General features: G+C 37.5%; 2 long non-coding RNA genes across 4 annotated transcripts in view; one reads left to right on the top strand and one right to left on the bottom strand.

Annotated features, from left to right (window-relative positions):
* Positions 1–10,906: 10,906 nt before the first annotated feature.
* LOC119472047 lies at positions 10,907–15,895 on the top strand. Its single transcript, XR_005201154.1, has 2 exons — positions 10,907–10,996; positions 15,234–15,895. It is a non-coding gene; the product is annotated as an uncharacterized LOC119472047 (long non-coding RNA).
* Positions 15,896–18,645: 2,750 nt separating this feature from the next.
* Positions 18,646–27,393, bottom strand: part of LOC119472046 — a 13,729-nt gene continuing 4,981 nt past the window's right edge. For all 3 annotated transcript variants that reach the window (XR_005201151.1, XR_005201152.1, XR_005201153.1), the window contains exons 3-4: positions 21,708–21,823; positions 18,646–21,596 (exon numbers count right to left, since the gene is read on the bottom strand). This is a non-coding gene — a long non-coding RNA (uncharacterized LOC119472046). The remainder of the gene's footprint in view (positions 21,597–21,707; positions 21,824–27,393) is intronic.

Below are 27,393 nucleotides of genomic sequence, written 5' to 3'. Positions count from 1 at the left end.
ATAGCGCATTTATACCTATGTAACAAACCTGCAAGTTCTACACATGTACCCTAGAACTTATATAACAAAAAAAATTAAAATAAAAATAAAAAAAGAAAGAAAATGTGATACATATACACCATGGAATACTATGCAGTCATAAAAAAGAATGAAATTGTACCTTTTGCAGCAACATGGATGGAATTGGGACACTCACAGTATTTGGGGTGTCTCCCAGGTCCTGCAAGAGAAGTTCACTTCCTTCAGAGGGTCTGTGGGTCCTCTCAGGATTGCTGATTTGTTCTTGTGGTCAATCTGGAGCTAAAATTCACAATGCAATTCCCCTAATGCTGCTTTGTCTGGTGCTGCAGTCTAGTCCTGCTCCCATCCACCATCTTCCCCTGAGTTCCCACTACCAGTTTTTTATATCAGTTTCCCCATTCTTAATTTTTTAAGTGGGAGTCAGCACTTGTTTAAGTAATTTTTTTGTAAGAATATATTGGATTGATTGCAAAACATGTCCTCAACTGTATCCATGCATTCATGTATTTTCCAATATGCTTTTGAATCTTCTTCCATCAAGACGTAGAACCTAGTTCCCTATTTATGTGGCTCTGTGACTTGTTCTGACTGTATTAGACTGTTTTTCTGGCTATAAAGAAATACCTGAGACTGGGTAATTTATAAAGAAAAGAAGTTTAATTGGCTCACAGTTATGCAGGCTTTACAGGAAGCACGGTGCTAGCATCTGCTCAGCTTCTAGGGAGGCTTCAGAGAGCTTTTACTCACAGCAGAAGGTGAATCAGTAGCAGGCACTTCACACAGCAAAAGCATGAGCAAGAGAGAGTGAGGGAGGTGCTAAACACTTTAAACAACCAAATGTTATGTGAACTTAGAGCTAGAGTTCATTTATCACCTAGAGGATAACCCAAGCCATCTGTATTAGTTCATTTGCATGTTGCTGATAAAGACATACCCAAGACTGGGCAACTTACAAAAGAAAGAGAGGTTTATTGGATAAACAATTCCAAGTGGCTGGGGAGGCCTCACAATCATGGAAGAGGAAAGGAGGAGGAAGTCACATCTTACATGGATGGCATCAGGCAAAGAGAACTTGTGCAGGGAAACTCCTCTTTATAAAACCATCAGATCTTGTACGACTTATTCACAATCATGAGAACAGCATGGGAAAGACCTGCTCCCATGATTCAATTACCTCCCACTAGGTCCCTCCCACAACACATGGGAATATAAGATGAGATTTGGGTGGGGACACAGACAAACCATATCACCATCCATGAGGGATCCACCCTCATGATCCAAACACCTCCCACCAGGCCCCACCTCCAACATTGGGGATTACATTTCGACATGAGATTTATGCAGGGAAAAATATACAAACCATATCACTAATCAAATCAGTATGGTGGAAGTGATGTTGTGCCTAGGCCTCAAAGTTTTATGTGCATCTATTAGTGGAACCCCAATATCACCAATTGAATAAACCAGGGGTAACCTGCTGAATGATAACATATGTGTGGCTCACTCACCGCAGTTTTCTCATCTAGCCAACCATTTAACCTGTGTATAAGCCTATCCTATTCTTCAGCCAACCCATTAGCAGCCTGCAGATGCATGAGAAAGCCTAGCAAAGACCACCTGAACGACGCCCAGCTCCACAGAATGGTCCAATTGAGTGTAGAATTATAAGCAATAATAGATGTCATTTATTAACCATAAGGCATTAAATTTTAGGGTGGTTTATTAAGCATTAATCACTAACCAATATAAAATAAAATAGAGTGACATTTCCTAAGCCTTTACATAGTTAAGAATATGCCTCTTTATTACTTGACCATCAGCTTAGCTCAGGTTTAAAATTCTTGACTTACAAAGTTCATTCTTCAAAAATATACATATTCCTCTATTATCAATGGTCATTATATTTTGCAGATTGGTAGTCCTGCATATGTCTTTACATTTCTTATGTGAGCACTTATAATATTTTTATTCTTGTTTCTCTTTAAATTTAAGCAAATTTAAATGATTTAGCATTTTGTCAAGTGTAGGGAGCTGGAGTAGCACACCCCCTCTGGGGGAAACAAAAGCAAGACAGCTGTGAACTTTTGTTGAACTTCAGGGAAGTGTAACCATGGTAGGAGGATGTGTATGTCCTGGAAAGAACAGACGGGCCTAGAGTGATAACCAGCTTTCACTGACCTTGCTACGAGATAGTTTTTAGCTGAAGTATGTTAACTAAAGTATGAGAATAATAACCACAGGCTGTTCTAAGTAACTGCACCCTCCCTCTGCTATGTGCTTTGTGAACATTTAAAATAAAGTACACTGAGACAGGTCTGAGCCGGAGAAACTGACATCCTTCACCTCCTGGACCACCTGGCCCAGCTTTCTCTGTATCTGTGTCTGTGTCTTTCTTTATCCCCCACCATTCCCTCTTAGGTCCTTGAACCCTTATGCAGTGCAGGATGTGGCACACGCCAGTGTCAACTTTTCTTCAAACATAGTGAGCCTTTTAATCTGTATGCTGAGAAGTATTTTCTTCAGTGATTTCTTTTAGTATCCCTTCTGGGCCACTTGTTTATTCTTCATAAATCTCTACATTTTAAAGATTTTTCTCCACCACATGTCCTCTGTAAATATTCTTTTTCATATTTAAAACTCTAATTAATTTTTGCCTCTGCATTATGGAAGAAATCATTAAATTTGCTTTTATATTGCTATTATTACTGACTTTTTATTAACATTCTGCTGTTTCTGATGCCGATTTTAATTCTGTTTTGTATATTTGATTGCTATGTAATCTTTTTTCATCACATTCAGCTTCATCTTCACCTTGAAATAGTGGCTTTTGAGCTCATCTCGTCATCTTTTCTCTGTTACTTTTTTCTTTTTATGCTTTTTCATTCCTACTTTATAGATGACATATCATTACATATGTTACTGTGGACACGAACTTTTTCTAAATTTGTTTCTGACACCAGGAATTCATCATTTGAAGAGACTGTCATTCCTCTGAATTTTAACAATTATGTAATATCTATTGTATTCCAACATAATTTTATATGTCGACCAACATCCCAGCTGCTGGTAAAGTCTGTTATTATTTTTCAGTTTATTCTTCTTGGAATGAGAAAAGACCCAATGTCTGCTAACATGCAGGAATTGTGGCTTATTTAATACAGCCTATTACAATTAGAGGGTATAATGATATACTTAGCATCCAACTTGATTTCCAGGGTTTAGAGATAGACTGCTGGATTTCAGTGAAATCATTAATCCTATTCCTGCTATTTGACTATCTGATCCGATGAACCGTTGGTGTGGTAGGACTGTTCTTTTTGCTCCCAGCAACAACATCCTTTTTAGATATTGGTATTCTATCTCCAGAAATACAAAGTAAAACTGTTTGCCACCTCCTACCCAAATACTGATTTCTTGTCCTGTTGGTTTTCATTTTTGTTTTTGTTTGTTTGTTTGTTTTTTTGAGACAAGTCTCACTCTGTCATCCAGGCTGAAGTGCATTGGCGCGATCTCAGCTCACTGCGACCTCCGCCTCCCGGGTTCAAGCAATTCTCCTACCTCAGTCTCGTGAGTAGCTGGGACTACAGGCAAGTGCCACCACATCCAGATAATTTTTGTATTTTTAGTAGAGACGGGGTTTCACCATATTGGCCAGGATGGTCTTGATCTCTCGACCTCATGATCTGCCCGCCTCGGCCTCCCAAAGTGCTGGGATTACAGGCATGAGCCACTGTGCCCGGCCTGTCCTGTCGTCTTCTGGAAATTTAAGTATCAAAATGAGTATTGAAAAAGAGGTATAATGAGGAAGGTGAAAAAAAGGGTTCAGGCGTGAAGGCAGTACTCAGATAGGACTATAAGGACCCCAATCAGAAGGCAAGCAAAGGAATAAGAAAGGGATGATGATGGGTTAGTCAAGTTTCAGGTGGCAAAATAGATGTCCACATCACTTCAGCTCCGTTTGTCATAGAAAATAGAAAACTATCCCAGAAACTGGCAATAGATAAGGTGCGGCTTATCTGAGTTTGTGCACAGTGAGGGGAGCAGTGGTTCTTAGGGAGAGTGTGTGCCTTTACAGTGGACAACATAGTAGAAAATGGGGTCAGTCAAGGAATTATTGATATGTATATTTCAACCCAGGAGTGTCTACCCTACCCTGTAGACCTTCAAAACTCTGCTTGGGAATTGTGGCAATTGTCCACTATCTAAAAACTCTTAAATTTGACAATTGTTTTATATGCCTGAAGGGAAAATACAGGCAAATTCAACCTCTACTGCAATCAGGTGGAAGAGGATAAAGAAAGATTTAGTAGTTCAAATGCACTATTAATTTATGTTGAAGTCACTGAAATGACTCCTATCTTACGAATAATATTAATTACTGCTAGTAGTGTGTTCTTATTCCATTTGGGCTAGCAAATGTCAGCAGAAACCCAAGTCTGTCACAAATCAGCATAATAAGATAATATTTCTGAAATATTACCAGATGTATTTTCATTTTCTAACATTCTTGTTTTATACATGGAAGCTGAGGCATCCAGCACTTTAGAGGAAGGAAAGATACAGCCAAGAGCAACAAAGAAATTGTCCAACATTGACTTCCAAAACAAACTTTCTAAAAGAGCACAAGAAAAAATAATAGTCTTTAGTTACCAGAGCCAGGCATTGGAGAGAAAGGAGTTCTCTGAATCAAACAGTGTCCCTTTAAATATCCAGAATTATCTCTGGCTAGTGTTTTCCTCTTTTTGCCTAAACTAGTTGTGTTTCTGTCACATGTACCAAAAAGAATCTTTATCAATATATTGCTTTTTTAATGTGTTAAACTCTAGCTTCAATAGACAAATGTATAATTCTCAGTTAACTGAGCTCTGGGTTCAAAATTAAGAACCCCAAATTTTATATTTACTTATTACTGCCTTTCAATGTAAGGTTGAGCAATCCCATCAGTTTGCTATTTTCAGTGTAATGGATTTCACCTAAAACTCCATCTTTTCTTTGAAGCCTTTTCTGGCTTTGGATCAAAGTAGTCTCAGTACTAATTCTTCCATCTGTTAATACGATCTCTTGCAATGTACTCAAAAATTAGCATATAAAATTCCTACCATTTTACTAATTTTATTTGGGCATAATATTTCTTTTGTTTACCTGTTTGAAGATTTGCTCCAAGTTTGACCACAATAGCAACAGCTATTGTGTTGCTCCATCATGGTGTCCATAGAGATTAGGAATTGGATCTTTCTGTCTTGTCCCAAAAGCACCTTCTCCAGCACCACCTGCATTTGTCATCGTGCTCCATTTTAGCATCTCCATTTATTTAACACACCTTCTACTTGGCAGTTTCATTTGGTTGTTAGCTGTTTGTTTGCAATATAAATTCTCTTTTATTGCTAGCATCCAGTACATAGAAAGCGTGTGTTTTGTTTCAAGGACCTACTTTCATTATCATCCTAGTAAATAAGTATGAGTTTACCTGCGTTTTCCTATGTGTGAAGTGCTTTGTAAAGGGATTTTCACAGACAGGTCCATATCTATTCATTTATTCATTCAAGAAACATCTATGTAGTTCATGAGGATAAAGAGAAAAAAGACACTCATTCTCCTGGGGATGTCACAGAGTAGAGGAGGGGACAGACAAAATCAGTTACGGCAACAAAGAATAACAGGGCTGTGAAACATGACTACAATAATATTGAAGCTTAACTCCTTCATTCTCTAGAATTTGTTAATAATTATGTATAAGCCTACTGAGACAACAGCTAAATAGGTTATTGTAATTACTAAAAAGTGTTCAGAACTGGTAAGGAGTTGAGATTTCTGGCTTCTAAGCCAGATTTCAATCTGGAATCACATAGCCTCCTGGGTTCTGTTCTCTCTATAAAAGGAGAATGCTACATGAGATGGCCTCCAACATTCTATCTGGCTATCACATGCTACAAATCTGTTATTCAAAAGGCTACAGAAGAAACTTCTCTACAACTAGTTCAGACTGCAACCTCTCAGTAACACACAGCTTTGAAGTTCTGGTTCACTGCCATCTTATCTAGCTATGTTTAGTTTCCTCTCAAGATGAACTATCTGCGTGGGAATTAAAAATTGGACACATTATTGGTGACTACATCACATTCCTGTGAATCAGACCAATAGCCATCTGGCCCTTGAGTGTGTTTGAAAACACTGCCAAGCCTGGGGAAGGGCCCTTACTCAGGCTTCTGGCAAGTGTTGAGTCAGACTCTGTCCGTGATTGGAGTTCTTTGTTGGAAAAACAGTTTGTGCTTGGGAAGGCTGTATTGTGGCTGTGTTGTGAGAATCACTTAGCTAATAGGAACATGGCCTGGAAAATGCACAGTGAGAACATCCTGCCATTGCTTTCCATTATGCCCCTGCATCATTCACTCCCGGTTCATTTGTGGTGTGTATGTGGATATACGTTCGGTTTCCTTAGCATGTTCTTGGAAGGAAAAAAATACTATATCTACACTTATTTTAAAGTCTCCCACATCTAATTAATACATACACGTTGGCTTTGAACAGAGTATCTTTTATAAAGAATAAATACCTCATGCTTTGAGAAGTCTCATGAGAAGCATGAGAATTACTTGTCTGGAACCATTTTATACTGGGCCATTTTTGAATGAGCGTGGAACATAGAAAAACTGGAAAACTAAAAATTTCTCATTATTTCTAAGTCAGTAGCAGAAATTTACTTAATCAGATTAATGGATTGACATTTTAATCTTGCATTGTTATTTATTTTAGTCAGCTAAAATTCTCTGAGTTTGATTCTTAACCTGGCCATGGTATTGCGTGCTGCACATGCAACAATTTGTGCTTCTCTTCATAAACCTAAGCATTAGGTGAAATTGTCTCCCCTGTTTTAGAGATGAGGAAACCAAAGTTTAATGTTTTTTCCACTTAGAAAAAAAGTGCAGCTCGCTGCCAGCGCTCATTTAATTTTACATAAACATGTTCTTTGAGACTAAAGCAAATCTGACTGATTTTCAATGTGAAAATAAAATATAAAAACTGTTCTTGGAGTTATTTCTAAACAGAAGTAACATCAGAATCATCCATTTCAGAAAAATTGAATTCATCAAATGAATCTTTGGTCAACAACCACTTGAGAATGATGTTAACGTCAAGTATCGGAGTTCTATGTTTTCTAGGATTTGAGATTTTCAGCGATGGAGAATTATTACGTTTTCGTAAATGGAAATACCACTACTAAAAACAGAATGTTATAAGTAGAATGATGTCTCTTGTTTCCAAAGTCTATGTACAAGAGCAATGTGAAAACAGCAATAAAAGCGAGATACATTGTGGCAAACTTACCTTGGAGTGGAGGCTGCAGCCGCTGGTGAGTCATCTCAGGGAAAACAGAAAAAGGGTTAAAAAAGCTTATACAAGAACTTTTCCAAAGTCCTACAGCTGTCAGTAGTGGTATTAGGCTTGAAATTGGACGCTTCTTACTCCAAAACCAATTTCCTAAGCACAAAAATACGCTCTCTCACAGTGAAGGCTCTGCAGTCAGGCCACGGGAGTTCTACTTTTGGCTCTACCACTGACCCAGCGGGACAGCACTGGACTGGTTTCTTAAATTCTTTGTACCTCAGTTTCTTTAATGATAAATTAGAAAATAATAAAATGTAACTTTTATGGTTGGTGAGAAGTAAATTAAATACTTGCAAAGCCTCACCTATAGTAAATGCTGAACAAATGGTAACTATTTTAATTTTTATTCATTCAGCAAAGCACTGGCTGAATGAAGTAAAGACAAATTATCAGGAAAGTTCAAGATAAATATGTGGTCTTCATATCCCAGGGCCATACAGTCTAGGGGAGAAGAGAGATATGTAAGGAAATAATTCAACACAAGGCAGACAATGAAAAAGAAAGAAAGAGATACACAATGCTGTAAGGGCTGACATGAAAAACAGAGTATATCCAGTTGGAAGCGTACAAGATACTTAATGGAAAAAAACGATGTTAGAATTGGACCAAAACTGCATGGAGTGTTTAAATTGCTGGTCATATTGTTCTAGACACTGGGATCAAAAAAGAAATAACCCACTGTCTGATGGTGTTTTATGTCCACAAATCAGATTATAAAATCGTGAAAAGCAAAGACTGCTTCTGTCATTCCCTCCTGATTATTGCAAAACAAACATGGTGGTTGCTCTGAGTGCCAATATTCACACATCCCTAGCCCCCAGGGACCCGTCTGTTCACAATTGTGGTAGCAGCTTGCATCCCACACCCTCAGCTCCCACTCCATACCAAGTCTTCAGCACCTTCTAAGTCACCTGTATCTATGGGCACTGGAAACTAGAGAGAATTTTGTAAGGAGAAAGGCCCATAGGGAAGGTCAAGGAGGTCCACATACACCATATGGAATTTTAAGGAGTATGCCAAAGAAATTATTTGTCAGAGACTCACAATTGTATCATATTTTTGAGTAATTACTAGTAGTTCTAGAAGATTTAGCAACTGGCTTTCTAACTGCTTCTCCCACTCAATTCCTGCCTATTCCCAGATTTGTATTTTCAGCTGTTTTATTGACATTCCACTTGAATGTTTCACTCCAAGCTAAAACATGAAACACTAAGTGGATGATATCTCTCCTTACCTCCTGTTCCTCCTTTTCCTTTGTCTGCTAATGGTCCACCATTGTTCCATTTGTCTAAAATCTAAATGAGCACCATCCAATAGAAATAGAATATGAGCCACATACATAATTTTAAATTTTCTAGTAGCCACACTAAAGATTTTTAAAGAAACAGTTTAAATTCATTTTAAATATATTTTGTGTAATGCAGTATCTACTAAATAGTAGCATTTCAACATGCTAAGCAATTATATTTACATTCTTTAATATAAAAATCTTACAAATCCAGAGTATATTTTACACTTACAGTACATTTCAGTTTAGACCAGCAACAGTTCAAGTGGCCAGTTGTTACAATATTACTGGATCAAAGACGCAGACAATTCCCAGTTCTTTGTTACATACACGATGAAGGTCTATCTACATCTGAAAAGAGACTCTTCACTCTTGTTCCTTCACCCTCCATCTCCAAGCATTCAGTGTGTCTCTGTAATGTCTGTCATAACTGTTTTGCCATTTCTATTTGACACATCTAAAACCAACCTTTCCAAAGTGCTATCAAAAACACCGTCAATGCCTCTCGATGACCTACCAAAGAGGATTCAGATGCCTCACACTGGTGTTCAAAGCCTTCCACAAAAGGTGCCCTAATTATTTTTTGGCATCACTTTTCATTGCCCCTCTCTGACATTCTGTCCTTCAACTAATCCAGAATACAGATTATTCTCCCATCATTCCCCTACTTCCCCAACTCTTTCCCTTTGGTTGCTGACTCCCCTGTCTATTAAAATTGTACTCCTTCTTCAAAGTTGTTGTCGAACTCACTTTTTCATTAACATTTGCCTGTTTTTTCCCAACCAAATAGAATCTCTTTACTTTATTGCACAATCCTGTATTTCTCATGCAATTTAGGCAAATCTATTTTGATTTAGAGTTTTGTGTATATTTTTCTTATACCTTCAAATTTTTAGCCTGTTTTGAGCCAGGATGCATCTTTAAAATCTCAGTATCCCAGGCAACAGTCAACTGGTTCCTTGAATCTACAAATAGATACCTAAGAGAAGCCAATCTCTGAGACCCATTGGTGAAGAAAGGCAAAAGTACAGAAAACCAACTTTTCAAAAGAGCTTTCCAACACTCAGGCAACAATAAGTACCCAGAAAGGCAGGGAGATTTAATGTCATGTTTTTTTCCTTTCTTTTCTATGAGCTTAAATGGGAAGTTAAGGTTAAAACTCAAAAGCCAGCCTACAAACTCTCTTTTAGAGATGTGTTTTCAGGCAGCTTTGTTTTAGAAAGTGCTGTATAGGAGAGAGAAGCCTGGTACCATGACCAAAGTGTGTTATATTATAACTCAGGTATAAGTGGGTGCATCCTCACCATCTCCAGGAGTATTTTTCCAATACTATAATCTTGTTTTTGGTTGAGGATATCCCTTATTCTCTCCCAGATGACGTCTAACTCTATAACCAGAACAATTGCTTGGTCTTTGTTCCTGGGTAATAGGATACAAGTTTGTAAATCAGTAGGCCAGTGGTATGTAAAAATAATATAAGTTTCTTCAGATAAAACCAAATCCATGAAACTAAATTTATTGTGCAATATGCAAGTAAAAGTAGCAATCATTTCAGCCATCTGTCTGAAAGACACTCACACCCTTAGAGCAAATTCAAAGACGAAAAAACAACACCGTCGAAGTTTTGGGCCCACACCTAGGGTTCTTTTCCTCTAAATATAGGAACAAATATTTAAGTCCCTGATGCATCTGTTCCCACTGTCCAGGTTCCCTCCATGATTCTGCCTCCCCACAACCTGACTGCTTCTTATCCCCAGGCAGAAAGCTCTCTCCATCAGTGCTGACTACATCAATTCCATTCCATTCATTGATGGAAGGATCCGGGAAAGCGGACATAATACAAACCAGAGACAGTGAACTACTTAGTGTTTTAGGGTTTGTTTGTTTGTTTTCCCCAGTTCCTAATGGCCTATCAACTACAACAGAGTGAAGAGTTTTTGTAGTTGGCTCATTTTGAAAGCTAAACAGAACAGTTTCTAGTTTATTTGGGTCTCTTAATTATTTAGTATCAACAGAGATAATTTCCTTGACATGAAAAGTTTAGTCTACGCGTGTTTTATAAAAATAGGGCAATCAGGATAAGGTTCCATTGTAAGAAGACAGTTTCCCTATTCACAGTAACCACAAGTAGTAAGGTCTGCCCTGGAAGGGCTTGGTTTCCATGGTGACATCACGTTGACACTTGAGCCCCAGCAGCCTCTAGTTGGCAAGATTAGACACCTTAAGCAGTCCTGCTCTCTCCTGACACGCTGCAGCTGGCTGGTGACCAGTGGACATGGCATGGCCCTGGAGCACCTTGGGGTAAGCTTTCCTGGGAGAAAGACATCCAGCCTTTCCTCCTGCCAATGAGGTTAAGTGAGCATGAAGTATTTTAATTAGATAATTAAAGAATTGTACCCTTTTTCTTCACAAACTGATCAAAAGAAAGGCAGGAAGAATATGAGACACATAGATAAAACTTCTGTATTTGACTTCTTCATAAACTGTATAAATACTATGACCATAATTTATCAAAGTGATGCTGTATTCTACTTGTATGTATGAACTAGTAATAATTTAATATATCTTCTTTTATATGGAGGGGAGTAATAATTCTGTATAACTTCAGTTTACATAGAACTGTTTGTAAACATTTCTAATTATAAAATCCATGGGACAATAGTATGAATAGCTTTCAGGTAAGTAAATGTTTGGGAGTGATTCTCACTGAATGGAACACATGGAAGAATTGTAAGAAAACTACTACAATATGAAGAAACGACTGGGGTGGTTTAACCAAAGCCTTTTAAAGATTTGTCCTGGTAGAGTTTACCGTGACTATTCAATTTCAGTGACAGCAAGCAGGTCTGAAATAGAAGCAGTGCGCCAGAAACAGGCTACAATAAGGTTGGAGAGTAGTGCGGGGAAATGAAAACAGAAATCCTTTTGTGTAGTGGATCTTCATTTTGAGGTTAAAACTTGGTGGCATTACTACTATCAACTCACCAATTCCACTATATTTAAGCTTCTCAATGTGGCTTGAAATTCTCATGCAGATTCCAAGGTTATTGAAAGAGGCACCTTGAGGTAGTCACCCTTTCTTTTACTTCTTAATAAGTAATAAAGAAGCCCATTCACCTGGACTCGATGGTTTCTCTCTTGCTCCCACTCTTGCCCTCACTCTGTTTGTGTGTGTGATCCATACATTTTTTTTCTTTATTATTATTTTTTGAGACCCAGGCTGGAGTGCAACAGTGTCATCATGGCTCACTGCAGCCTCAGTCTCCTAGGCTCAAATGAGCCTCCCACCTCAGCCCCCAAAGTCACTGGGACCACCGGCATGTGCTGCCACACCTGGCTAATGTTTGTGTTTTTAAAAATTGTTGAGACAGGATCTCGCTATGTTACCTAGGCTGGTCTTGAACTCCTGGGCTCAAGCTGTCCTCTTGCCTCAGCCTCCCAAAATGTTAGGATTACAGACATGAGCCACCATACCCAGCTTACAAATTTCAGTAGGAAAGAAAATTATATCAACCTACTTTTAAACTTAAAAGTAGAACACAAAAGGGGTGAAAAACACATTTATTTGTTAAAAAAAATAAACTAAGAGTCACTTGGACAGTGCCAATTATTATTACCAAATACGCTCTAAGCACTATCGAAGGCGCCTATATAATGTAATATATATGACTGATTTCTTACTGCCAGAAAATATTGACCAGCTCTTTATGTTACTGTCTTGGATGTGTCTGTTCATATGTGTTTAAGTTTCTACTAACCAATACATGATGGTCTCTTATATGAGTCAGTTGTACATATAAACTGAAATAACTGGGTTGTTCAAATAACTGTACATTTTAATCAAGCCTTTTTCTTGTTTGATGATATGGTTTGGCTCTATGTCTCCACCCAAATCTCACCTTGAATTTTAGTAATCCCCACATGTCAAGTGCAGGGCCAGATGGAGATAACTAAATCATGGGGTTGGTTTCCCCCATACTGTTCTCCTAATAGTGAATAAGTCTCACAAGATTTGATGGTTTTATAAATGAGAGTTCCCCTGCACAAGCTCTCTTGCCTGCCACCAAGTAAGATGTGTCTTTGCTTCTCCTTTGCCTTCTACCATGATTGTGAGGACACCTCATCCATGTGGAACCATGAATCCATTAAACCTCTTTCCTTTATAAATTACCCAGTCTTAGTATAGTAGTGTGAGAATGGAATAATACAGTAAATTGGTACTGGGAGGTGGGGCACTGCTGTAAAGATACCTGAAAATGTGGAAGCAGATTTGGAACTGGGTAACAGGCAGATGTTGGAACAGTTTGAAGGGGTCAGAAGAAGACAGGAAAATGTGAAAAAGTTTGGAATTTCCTAGAGACTTGTTGAATGACTTTGAACAAAATGATAGTGATATGGACAGTAAGGTCCAAGCTGAAGTAGTCTCAGATGGAGATAAGGAATTTGTCAGGAACTGGAATAATGGTGACTTTTGCTATGTTTTAGTAAAAAGGCAGACAGCATTTTGCCCCTGCCCTAGATATTTATGGAACTTTGAACTTGAGAGAGATGATGTAGGGCATCTGGCAAAAGACATTTTCTAAGCAGCAAAGTGATCAAGAGGTGACTTCGGTGCTCTTAAAAGCATTCAGTTTTATGTATTCACAGAGATATGGTTTGGAATTGGAACTTATGTTTAAAAGGGAAGCAGAGCATAAGAGTTTAGACAATTTGCAGCCTGATGAGGTGATAGAAAAAAAAAAAAACATTTTCTGAGGAACAATTCAAGCTGGCTGCAGAAAGTTGCATAAGTAATGAGGAGCCAAATGTTAATTGCCAAAACAGTGAAGAAAATGCCACCAGGGCATGCCAGGGGTCTTCACAGCAGCCCCTCCCATCACAAGCCTGGAGGACTAGGAAGAAAAAATGGTTTTGTGGGCTGAGCCCAGGACCTTGCTGCTATGTGCAGTTTTGGGAGTTAGTGCTCTGCAACCCAGCCATGGCTAAAAGGGGCCAACATAGAGCATATGTCATCGATTCAGAGGGTGCAAGCCCCAAGCCTTGGCAATTTTCACATGGTGTTGGGCCTGTGGGTGCACAGTAGTCAACAACTGAGGTTTGGTAATCTCTGCCTAGATTTCAGAGGACATGTGGAAACTCCTGGAAGCTCAGGCAGAAATCTGCCGCAGGGGCAAAGCCCTCATGGAGAACCTCTGCTAGGGCAGTGCAGAAGGGAAATGTGGGGTTGGAGCCCCTACACAGAGTTCGTTCCCACTGGGGCACTGCCTAGTGGCACTGTGAGAAGAAGGCTGCTGTCCTTCAGAACTCAGAATAGTAGATCCACCAACAGCTTACATCCTGTGCCTGCAAGAGCACATACACTCAACGACAGCCCATGAAAGCAGCCAGGAGGGTGCTGTACCCTGCAAAGCCACATGAGGGAGCTGTCCAAGACCATAGGAATCCAACTGCTGCATCATCACGACATGGATGTGAGACATGGAGTCAAAGGAGATCATTTTGGAGTTTAATTTTAACCTGCTGGATTTTGGACTTGCATGGAGCCTGTAGCCCCCTGGTTTTGGCCAATTTCTCCCATTTGGAATGGCTATGTTTACCCAGTACCTGTACCCCCCTTGTGTTAGGAAGTACCTAATCTGCTTTTGATTTACAGGCTCATAGACAGAAGAGACTTGTCTCAAGTGAGACTTTTGACTGTAGACTTTTGAGTTAGTGCTGAAATGAGTTAAAACTTTGGGGGACTGTTGGGAAGGCATGATTGGTTTTGCAATGTGAGGATATGAGATTTGGGAAGGGCCAGGAGCAGAATGGTTTGGCCATATTTCCACCTAAATCTCAACTTGAATTGTAATAATCCCCACATGTCAAGAGCAGGGCCAGGTGGAGATGATGGAATCATGGGGGAGGTTTCCCCCATACTGTTCTTATGGTAGTGAATACATCTCATGCAATTTGGTGGTTTTATTAATGGGATTTCCCCTGCACAAGCTCTCTTGCCTGCTGCCATGTAAAACATGACTTTGCTCCTTATTTGCCTTCTTCCATGATTGTGAAGCCTCGCCTGCCATGTGGAACTGTGAGTCCATTAAACTTCTTTCCTTTATAAATTACCCAGTCTCAGGTATGTCTTTATTAGCAGTGGGAGAACAGACTGAAACACTGGATATACACACACAAAAAAAGGTTATTTGCTTTGAAACACCTACATGGGCACTGGTGCCCCATGTAAGTCAGTGTTTTGTAGGGGCCTTCATGATCATCAGTTTGCAAAGCTGATAACAAAAACTAGCTCCTGCTAGAAAGAGGGGGACACTATCTCCCTGGTGCATGCCAGTTCACTTAATGAATCCAAATTCATCTAATGCCCAATTCACCTAATGAATCCAGGAAGAATGATGTGTACAGCCACTGTTGTTCAATGGGTAGATAAGCTATCTTCCACACTGAGATTTATAGTTATGATGTTTAAATAATGTCTAAATGAAGTCAGTTCTGTTGTGTTTTTTTAATGATTTGCACTATCTAAAAACCATTTCAGGTTCACTCAGTGAAGAAATTGTACCAGGAGACTGGGAATATCTTCCAAATCCTTAGACAAACTGTCCTGAAAACAAACTGCTGAAAGAAATATAAGCATATGACTTTAAAATGATGCCTCTGGAATTAAGGCACATACAGCATCTGCCAGGTGTTCATGATCCCACTTCCCCTACTTAACGAAGGCACCTATATTTCACCAGAAATAAAATTTTATTAGTAACATGTCAAATGTTTTAAAATACAATTACCTTTCTTCTTCCTCTCCATTTAAAAAACAATCCAATAAAAACTAAATCATGACCCAAATATTTTTAAATGTGAAAAAGACATATTTTAGATTATGTAACAGATACACATTTTCCCAAATAAATGTTGTAGAACACCATCTGCTTGATATTTGAGTGCATTCCCACAGAAATACATTCCTACTTCTCTTCCTTCATTAATGGTTTATGACAAATTTATGACACTATATTTCACAATAGCTATACCAAAATTGTGTGACCGAAAGAGCCTGACAAAAATCACTTGGCATGCTCAAATTAGACAATTTATGTGACTCTCATTTACAGCAATCCTCCACCCCTTACTGAGACCCCAGCAACTGAGGAAGAATAGAAAATTCACTGCAGGGGAAGGATCTCTCACAGAATAAAGCTCGCAAAGAGAATTCAAGACAAGAAGATACAGATCCAGGCGCCATTTTCAACTTAGGCTTTCCAAAATCTTCAGCTTATGCAGTTACCCAAAATTCTGAATTTAATGTAGAATGTTTTGGTAAGGTTGCCTCAGATTTTGCCAAGCAAGAAATTGTTAAATTCTTGTTACCTATGAACAGAATTTCATCTTTGTTACCAAATGGTGCTTCCTTATGTGAGTATAATCACGGGGAAAATCAAGAAGATAAATTTACCATGTGTCATCTCCTGACTGATAAGAATGGTACATGACTCTACCCATGTTCCTTTCCTGCACTTGGAATAGAGAAACTTGTAAAAGGAATAATTTTCTTCGCATTTTATTCTGTAGAGTATTATAGTATTTGTGGCAAATTTAGAAAACCAGTGTTATGGTTTTCTGATTTTACTTTATGCATTTTATTTCTTTAAAGAAAAATATTTCTACAGAACACAGACATGAACACAGGGTCTTTGAAAGTTTAAGAGTGTAGGCTTCAGTATTCATATTTCTCAAGTGATGTAGAATCTCCCAACTCAAAGTGTGATCCATGGATTGGCAGCATCCACATCACCAGGGAGATTTGAGAGATGAAGATCCTCATTCCCCATCACAAACCTACTAAAAGGAATCTGTATCTTCGCTTGATCCCTAGTGACTTGTATGCTCAAGAAGCACTAATGTAATGTTTCTAATCCACCCAACCCTAAAGGATAATCCTTGAGAGATACAAAACTACTTTAATAGGGAAATATTGTCCATAATATTCAACCAGGAATGTAACAACTTTTATACGTGGTCCACTTAATAAAGAAACAAAAAACCTGAAGTTTATCTTGTTGCTGCTGTATAGTAATGAAGGTTAAGAAAGAGAACATATAAGTTAAAATGCCATATGTTACATGACCTGATTGAATTAATTATACACAACATTCCATTGTTTCCAACCTAAGTAGTTTCTTTTATGAGACATATAAAACTGTTAACTGTTACACCGATTTCTAGAAACATGTAGATTGCCTTAGTAAACAATTATTTAATGACTAAGTACAATAGTTTCAAACAGAATTTTTTACAGCCAGTAATAACCATGTTACTATGATGAATTCTTATTTGATACACTCCAGAAACTTTCCCACAAAAGTTCAGCCAGTACTGCAAAGTGTTACTTTCCTCTAAGTATCAATGCAAGGGAGCAAGGTGTGGGTGAAGAATAGAACTGTAACTTCCACTTGAAATGCACTATAAAGACCGGGGTCAGGCTGTGATTTAAAGAGGAAACCAGAGGGAGGGAAGGAAGATGGCTCTGGTACCTGGTGTTAAGAAATAACCGAAGTTCATTCAAGCAATTCACCAGCGCGAGGCAAATTAAAGAAAGTTGCCCCTCTGCCCTGGCACACAACATACACAACTCTCAGGCTATGTATTGATTCTCTTTCTCCTATAACGCTCTCCTTAACTTAATATTAACCCAATTTGTCCCATAAAGGAACATGGATGCCAGAGAGGTAAGGGGAGAAGGAATTGTTCCCTACTTGATTTGTCTCCCTACCATACCCACAGATATGCCCCAGGGATGCGCTAAGGCCAGCCACACTTCCCCTAGGCAACAGTGGCTTTTTGCCAACAACAAATATGCTGTAAAGCAAAATGTATCCTCTTCTTTCCTTCTAAGATCTGGATCCAGGAAACCTTCCTTCACCTTGTGCATCTTCTCACCCGCAAACACTTTTTGAAAGACATGTTTGATAACCATCTCAGTTTGGAAAAGGGAAATGCAGGTACTGCATTTGGATTTGGTAAAACAAAACCAAACAATCTTGAGTTCTGGGACCGTACATCATTCACTTATGTATCCCCAGTCCTAGCACAGTGCCTGGCTCACAATAGCCGCTCGATAAATGGTGGTAAATTGCACTTATTTTCAAGTCTCCTAGTACTGAGTTTGTTAAATCTTGGGTGTTACATTGAAACCAGATGTTGCATTTAAGCTTATTCATTTATACACAGGCTTATGCTTTAGTCTTTCCCTCATCTTAATTATTTTCCATTTTTCCTTTGTTTATCCACCTAAAGAGCTCAGTTTCAGGGATATTTTACAGTAGTGCCATGTTGCAAATAGTAGATATGCTGAAAAGAATCTAGTCTTAAGAATCACAGGTGAATGAAAGAAAGGATCCATACATTGCTGAGATCAGGTGTTCTGTGTAGAGCAGACACAGGAAAGCAAAATTGAATATAGCGAGCAAGAACACCCCCCCACACACCCACAATGAAACAACTTTTTCTTTCACTTACTAATCCTACTTTTTCTTTCTCTGGCCCTACCCTTTTTCCTCTTTCCTTCATTTTTCCTCTTCTACCATTTTTGTGTTCTTCTTTACTTGACCTTTAGGCTAGCTGGGCACCCACAAAAAAATCAACATTTCCACAAGAAAAATCAACATTACCAAAGGCTCTCCATTTTCTATCTCATCTTCCTTATCATAAGGATGGCTCTTGTCACCAGATAAAGGATGTCCAGGTTAAAAAATAAAAAAAAAGTTGTCAGTGGTCTTCCACCTTTTGCATCTCCTATAATAGACCATGCTGGGTAGTCAGCAAAGCAACCCTGTATATGGGTCTCCCTATATATCAGTTTGCCATGGTAAAACCCCAGTAGTCCATTGTTTAACTCAGATAAGTTTACACAGTTTACATATAAATTTTCCAAGATAACATTAGTTAACCCCTTATCTATGAGTTATCGGGAAAAATAATTAAATGCCCTATAAGATGTTTTTTTAATTACCTGTTTTGAGAGAGACACCTTTTTTAAAAAAGCATATTAACAACTATACTGGGGAGAGATAGCATTAGGAGAAATACCTAGTGTAGATGACGGGTTGATGGGTGCAGCAAACCACCATGGCACGTGTATACCTATGTAGCAAGACTGCACGCTCTGCACATGCATCCCAGAATCTAAACTAAAAAAAAAAAAAAATCACTGCTTTTTAAGACAGTTCCTTCTCAACATATGAATGTATAGATCAGAAAACTCAGTTAGTGATGTCATCAAATAAAACAGGCTTTTATATCTGTCACTGTTCACTGATCAAGAGTTCTCACTTTAAGATTTTTTTAATACAATAAATATTACAATGTTGCACTTTTTGATGTTTTTTCCTCTTCCTCTCTTCTCTGTGCCAAAGTTTATGTATTTTAATTCTCAATAAATTTTGATATGTGGCATTTTTTAAATCATATCTATCAGTATTGATGTCTTTTACTTATAGACATTGTAAGTCAAATGTTCATTTGAGAAAATATTTTAAAGTATTAGAAAGCTAATTCTACCTTTAAAATTATATAATGGTGTAATTAATTATCCCACCAAATTTGGAGTTTTTCAAATAAAATCTTATTTTTAAGTATTCTGTAAAGTATTTTATAAGCAGTGAAATAAAAGTTTTGAAACTTTGGTACCAAATCTTTCCCTCAGATTAATTTTTAAACATTTAAATCTGTATTTCAAAGCTATCTCATCATTTATACTAAATTGCCTTTAAAAGTTAACCTAAATTATAATTTTTTAAGTTTCTTTAAAAGCATTTCTTTCTAATTGTGATTGAGTAATTAAATGTAAGCCTCACAGTCTTATCAGTAATATATCTATGTGGTCTTCAACAACCCAGGCTAATTAGGGAACCAATATTCTTTATACTAACTGAATTCTATTAATCACCCCAGTGATTAATTAGAGGGACCAGGCATTGAATCAAAACTAAAACAAAATTTCTCTTGAATAGTAAGAAGGTCTTCTTGGTTACAAGTTGGCATCCACCTAGGGAAGATACTTTGTTGACAGGTAACCATACATAGATTTTTTTCAAAGGCCTATGATTCCTAAAAGTCTGTAGTATCTTCATTTAAAGCAGTACCCTTGATTATCATTATTATGTATAAAGTGTTCTGAAAACACATTAGTAAGCAAATCATTCCAAACCCCTTTAACAATGTTCTTCTATGTCCTGTGCAATCCGTACTTTAGACTCTTATCTTCACTACCATAGTCTTCCTATCATCTTTGAATCTTTGGTATCTTCTTAAATACACCTTTGGCACCTAGTTTTTCCACTCTGTTTTATCAGTTCATGACACTTCTTTAAACGATGTGCTCCATAGGACAAAACTTCAGACACTGAAATAAGACATCTGTCTCAAACCTGAAAGAACATTATGAACCACTTCAAACAATTTCATGAATCTATCCAACTTGTTAAATAATTATCTGTCAAATTGCAGAACATAGTGACTTATCTAAACTTCACCACCATATTCATTCTGAAACAATTTGTCAAATAGTGACTGATCAACTACTATACAAAAATCAGTGCAAAGTTTCATCCAGGCAGCCTTAAATGTACTCTTAGCTAGATGAAGAAATAACATCATGTGGAATTTGTTGTTCTCATTAATTTTTGCAGATAAGGTTTCTAAAAAAATTATCAACTCACTAAAAACAAATTTTACCTGCCTACCCTTTTCCTGAGCTCCACAGCCTATAAAAAAAATTAAATAAATAAAATTTAAACTCCTAAATAAAGGCCCACCACAAAATTTAACCAACCTGTAGAACTTACAGATGAGCCTTTCTGCAAGGCTATTTTATTAAATTTCACTTTTAAAGAGAAAAGTCTAAGCCCTCCCCATAAAATAGTAAAATGAATCAGTTTGGAGTAATCTGGTTGTTACATTCAGCAGTGTATTTGCAGTATGTTTGCCCCAACTTGAATTGCTACTAATGGTAAAAGGAGAATGGTGTCAAACTATTATTTGGCACAATGCTTGAAAAGTCAAAGCACTTCAGAAAGAACCAACCCTTCCTCATGTCATTTACAGAAAATCAAATGTGTCCCACCCTGCATCCTCAGGGACATGGCCTTATCAATTTAACCTGTTACTCTCATTACTTTCCAGTAAGAGTGGCAGAATTTGGAAATAGGGGCATAAAAGAACATTTTTCATCTGTATAATAGTTTAACGTAGGTCCCTTCCTACACATCTTATATTTCAAAAAAAAAAAAAAAAAATCTTTGCTTCTAAAGCACTAATTCACCGCTTTATAATATGTGAACATTTTTTCTATTCAATTTGATGATTCTAAGGACTGCTGAGTAATATAACCATTGTTCTCTCCAACCAGTTCAGCATGCATCTCATCTTTGATATCAAGTGCACTGATCATGAGTGCCTTATATTAACATCTTCACTATAAACAGTTCAGGCATTTAGAAACAAAGTATCAATGAACTTAACAGTTACTTTAATTCATTTTATAAATAAGCAACTGAGAATTTTGCTCCAAGTGGCTGCTAGTGTAGCCCATTTCATAAATGGCATTCTCCGAAGCATAAGGCACAATATGATATGAATGCAGTTCTTCATAATAGAGAGACTGAGAACAGCATTCCTGTACCATAAACTTCAGCCGTTTTCTTGTATCAGAATATGAAGTCTTACAACAGGGAGCTTCTTTAAAGTATTCATAGCTCTCTTTCTCCGTCTCTAGATGTATCTTCCTCAGCAAATTGTTAATTAACACAGACCTTCTTAAGTAGGTTTCTGGGTCTTCAAGAAACCTGAGCTTCTCCAGAGAAAGTTTGAGAATGCAAGTTCTGTCCTCAGGCAATATCAGGTGCTGGAAAGCAAACACGATCGTTAAATCCATATTTAGAAAAACAAAAACTATGGCTTTTTACTGTTGACAACATTTATAAAAATTAAAAAATAATAATAAGTAAACCCTTACTTTTGGAAAATAGCCATGGTAATCTTGATGTAAATCTTCTTCTTCTGCATATTTTCTCTTAAAGTAGGCTACTTTCGACGTTGTTAATGTATATGTTAATACTTTTGTTGGATAAGCTAAACAAATAAAATAATTGGGAAAGGTCATATTTTATTGTGGCAAATAGGATTTAATAATATAAATTTTATCTGTAAAACTAAACTGGTGATCCCAGAAATTGGTATTCTCCCTTCAACGTGGTAAAGCAGTGCCAATTGCCCTGTGATTGAAAAGCCTGCAGACACTAAAATACCGTTATTCAGACCCAAAATAGACATTCCAGATAGGATACTTATGTTTACTTCCTTATGCGGCTGCTCAGAAGTTAAATACCAATATGCTATTTTATTTCATGCTATTTTATATCAAAACACACCCAAACTTAAAATTGAAGGTAATAGGAGGAGATAAGAAATTTTTCATCATTTTTTAGTTAAACTGCCTAATATAGATAAGATATTTAGTGCTACTAGGTTAATCAAATTGGCATAAAATAATTGGTAGCCCAATTACACTTTAAAGAAATAACACTGCATCTATAGGCTATGATATGGTATAGCCATCGTCCTAACACACTGTTTAACGGATAAGCAAATGAAAGATCTAGGTAACGTTCTGACTGGCAAACTTGACCTTGTTATATTCCTGAAAGTGAAGATCTTTGTTTTCTCCTTTAAAATACTATTGCTACGGAGGTTCTGACTTGTTTAAGGAAGGATGGATTTTCAAAGCCATTTTTCAGTAATCGTTTAAAGGTAGTGCTTAAAGGAGTTCCTAGAGTGTACTCTAGGTGGCACTCATATCACAAAAAGGAGGCAAGATCTACATTAAAAGCTAAGGACAAGCAGCAGCTTCCTAAAGAAAGCATTGAATGAATTTAGAGAACAAATTGAGTCCAGTTCAATACTCATTCAACCTCAGGAAACCAGGCCAGAAAGAAAGTTAATCCTTAAACATAATTTATTTTATCCTTAATACACACCCTCAAATATTTCTATATGTTGAAACCATTTAGTTCACAAAATAATGAATAATTTGTTAGTTAAATAAATCTACAGCAAGACATTTGATGTTTTTTCCTATAAAATCTTAATTTTTTCTAAGCTTAAATATTTAAAATGTGTTCAAGAATTTGCCTTTTCTAGTTTGTCCTCCAACCCAGTGGCATCTGAGCTATAAAAGCTTCCTGCAACTTTTTGTAGCCAGAGGATTTTCCTGAATCAGTAAGAAAAGCTATAAAATCACTCCCAAGCATTCTCTATTTTCACAGGCATCACTGTGGATTATTAACCCAAGAGAGCCTTAAGTTAGCGTTCTTATGGTTTGTTAAGGGAATGAAGAATTTTAAAACACAGGGGGTATGTAATCTTAGAAGAAATGAATACGTCATGCTAATTCACAAATGAACTGAGGCAAAGACAATAGTTGCTACTATACGTGCACAATCCCTGAATTCAATACGCAAATTCAGCTTACATAAGAGTTTTCACTGATATCAAAAGGTTAGGAAATAATAAAAAAACTGATGTATAGAAAACCAAGAAAGCATCACTGAACCTAGTTTTCTCAGGGTCTATTGGCAAACTGCATTTTCTTTGGTATATTTTTGAAGAATTTAATCAAATAATTAGGTGAAGCTTTGAGTTATCCCTGTGACAATTACTTGCACTTCTTTTTAAAGTGTTTAATTGATGTAATGGCAGTTTTCAAATGTTAGTGAGCATCAGAATTATCGGGAGCATATGTTAAACCAAATTGCTGGGTCCCACCCCCAGAGTTTCTAATTCAATAAATCTGGGCTAGGAGCAGTGAATTTGCATTTCTAACAAATTTCCAGGTTATGCTGATGCTGCTGTTCTGGGATTGCATTTCTAGAGCCTCTAGGTTGCAGCATTCGGCAGGTGTAGTAGTAGCGCTATGGCAACAAGTTAAGAACAGAACGTTCAGTCAATCAGCTGATTGCCATATCATCAGAATGCCAGGCGATTGGCTTGATTGTTGTCATTGTTGCTATTGCTTCCCTACATTGGCTTAGATGCTTCAGTCTTATGAACAAAGCCAGACTGCATTTTAACTAAATAGTGAAGAACGAAGTCACTTTCCTGGGTTCACATTAAGACACATCAATGGCTATTATTAGCATTACAGCTGGGCAGGTCACTAATTGTTTTTAACAAGGTCTAATGAAGTACTATAGTGTAGGTGACAGTGAGGAAAGACTAGAAAATGAGAAGAGTATCATAAGCAAATGTGACTTTCTTATATGTATCTTTTTAAAAGGTCTGCTCATTTTTACTTCCAACGTAATGCAATGTCTGCAGCATTTATGACCAATTAACAATCTTTTAACAAGTGATACAAGGGAGGACAGGTGGCAGATTAGAGAACCAAAAGTCAAAGAAACTTATAATTCTGGATCCCCAGTGCACCTTCAGGGAAGACATTCTGATTTAACAGATCAAGACCAAAAAACATAAAATGATTCCGAGTTTCATAAAGATTGTCTGCCTGTTGTCAAGCAGTTAGCCTAAGATACTGAATGCATCAGATCCTGAAATGCAGAGAAAATTCTCAGGAATTCTAGATTTGAGTCTCAGCTCCTCCGTGGGCAACACATTTAGCCACTTAGTTTATTGTTCTTAAAACATACCCCCATGGGTTGTTAAAGTGCTAAAAAGCCTTCACAGCTGGTATCAGTTTGACAATTACCTTTTTGCAAGCTGTTTAGCTATTTGAAATGTTTTCATATCAATTTTGGAGGATGGTTCTAGCCACTTTTAGGTTAAAATATATAGCAAACATAAGTTACTACATCTGTTTGCTTGGCTGGATTAGAACTCAAAAAATTCGGAGCTGATAACTATGTATCCATCACCTGGCTCAGCCTCCTCAGTGTCCAGATGAGAAAAATACAGTCCAGAAGACTTCAGTAATTTACATTCTGGGATGTGGCTAAGGGTTTGGGTTTTGAAGTCAGATGGAAGTGGTCTGAATTCCAGCTCTGCTACTTCTTATTTGTGTGACTTTAAGCAAATTACATAAGCTCTCTAGAAATCTCATTTGTAAAGTAAGGATAGAAATAACACTGGCTCAAAGGATCATTGAAATAATTCAGAGAAAGTGACTGGCACTGTGCCTAGCATATAGTAAACATTCAATCAAATCATAGACCTTATTAGTGCCAATAGTCACAAATCTACCACATAGAAGCAAAGCCTAGCCTGGCCTCCTATGTCTGACTCAAAGACTCCACCACCCTGCCCCCCAAAGATACTAGGTTATAATCAGACAGTTAAAAAACTGTTAAGAAGATATTGCAAATGGTGAAGTTGAAAAAAAAGTAGTATGGATTCTATAACGACTCCAGATATTTCTGGTGTATTAACACTGGTCATGCAATTTGGGTGAAGGAGGGGTAAAAGTTTTTTGAAACATACAAGTAATCATCTGGATAATTCATTAAAGCTGATCTGACTATCCACAGAAGTTTTGTTGTTATGATTCAGTAAACATGTGTAAATCTGTTATCATTCTCCTGCAACTAAAAGGCCAAACTCAGCCCAGCCTATTATTCAAATAAAGGTGATGAAATAAGAAAAAAAAAAATGAAATGACTTTATGTCTTCATATTCTGAGTGTTCTGAGCTCTCAGAACAGTATGTAAATTACAAAACTGAATTAGACTGAGCCTAAATTTATCTCTGAAAGTGAAATGGCTAATGCTGGCTTGAATATTCACGCTGTTTCTAATGCTATATCCTCTGGGCACATAAAATGTCTGTGCTAGGCTCAGTGTATCTGGTAGTATAAAACATCAATAAGCAACAAATTTCAAGTTACAGAACGGAGTGACCATTCCTGTCATTAGAGTTCTAGCAATGTAATTTATATACAATTATTTAAATAAATGTTTAAAATGTAATTACAAATGATTGCTCAAATGCTCTTCCTTATTGTTCTGCTTCTGCCTCCAGAAAACTAAAATCCTATTATCGTACAAGTGATTTCATTTGGTACATGGCCCAGGGACAGTACATTAAGGAAACATCAGCAAATTAATTTACAAACACTTTGAGATAACAGACCACAGTAAAAAGAACAACTCCTGTCAAAGTAATCCATTCTTTGTCCAAAACTGAAAAGCTGGAGACATGGTGAAGAAGAGATGAGTTCAACATATCTTAATTTTAGTTTGGTTTCATTTCTCCCCACAACATTTAAATCAAAACATTGCAAACATAGAATTGAAACCATCCTATTAGATGTGTGCATCCTACCCACAGACAGAAGGGGTGGAGGCTGATCAATGAGGAGAAAGAAGGTGAGTTCTATCTCAGATCAACAACTGACTTGTGTTACAGATAAATCATGCACCTCAGCTTCACTATCTCTTACTGATTTTTCTTTGTAACATGTTAGCCTGGCACGAACCTTAAAAAGTACAATTGACCCTATCTATCTAAATAATGCTTTGCTGATGGCAAAGCTACTGGAGATATTTCCTTAAGGACCATGACTACAGTTTTTAGAAAGAGTTACCCCAGCTCTCCCTGCTAACCATATTCTGCAGTCTTGCTGCATGGTTTAAAATCCTTCAGCATAACCTTCTAGTTCTGTCTGACAGCATTAGTTCAAATACCAGCTCTACAGTTTATTTGCTTACTGAATTTGGGCAAGATATTTAAGCTCAAAGAGCCGAAGTTTTCTTTATCTGTCAAACAGGGGAACAATATCAAACTCATTGAGTTTTACAGGAATTAGAAGAGATGATGTTTAAAAAGCAGTTACTCAGTGCCTGTCACATGTGCTCATAATGCCTGCTCAATAACTGTTACATATTATTATTACAGTGACTTCATTTTGAAATAAGTACATATCCTGCTCAGCAGCATTATATTATACCTAAGACATTGATCCTCTCTTTAGTGCTAAGCATGGGTTGCATGAAGGATTCATGAGTGTATTCAAGAAGGTAGATAAGTGCAAAGTTCAAGGCTATAATGCTATGCCTTCTGGAGACCTTTGGCTCTGCTGATGGTTAACAATATTCCATCAGCCACGTTTCTTCTCTCTCATAACCCCCTTGCCTAGCACCTTTCTGGATAATACGCTTTATGGTAGCAGAACTCAGAGCCAGGTTTTATCTCTGAATCAATGGAGCAATCTGTTTCTTCAGATTTATCATCCACCCCAAGCACAATATTGACTTTGCTGGCAGTTTAGAATTACCAACAAATTGCAGCTCCTAGAAGACTTTCTTAGGAACTTCTAGGATACTGAGAGCCACTGAATTGAAGTTTTCTCAAGATACTAGCAGCATTGCCTGGTATTAGAGTGCATCCATGTCCCTTGGGATAACCCCAAGCACAAGCATGGAATAGTAGAGAAAACCCCACCAGTTCCACAAGCCTATCCTGCTCCAATGGTAATGGTCTCTGAACCAAACAGAACACATTAGGTTTCCTTAGATGCTGCACCAAAGCCAACTGTTGCCATTATCTGGCCCTGCTTATGATAGAGGCCAAGTGCAGGAGGCATCTTGGGTAAACTTTGTGATTTTCCACCACCCTCCCCCCAAGAATTGCATTCCTGATTTTGAGGAAGGATGCTACCTTTTACCCCATCTTTTACCTTGGAAAGTAGCAAT

The sequence above is a fragment of the Cebus imitator genome, unplaced genomic scaffold, assembly GCF_001604975.1.
Source record: "Cebus imitator isolate Cc_AM_T3 unplaced genomic scaffold, Cebus_imitator-1.0 Scaffold83, whole genome shotgun sequence".
Lineage (NCBI taxonomy): Eukaryota > Metazoa > Chordata > Mammalia > Primates > Cebidae > Cebus > Cebus imitator.
Note: the sequence above shows the minus strand (reverse complement) of the source record. Positions and strands in the feature narration are given on the sequence as shown.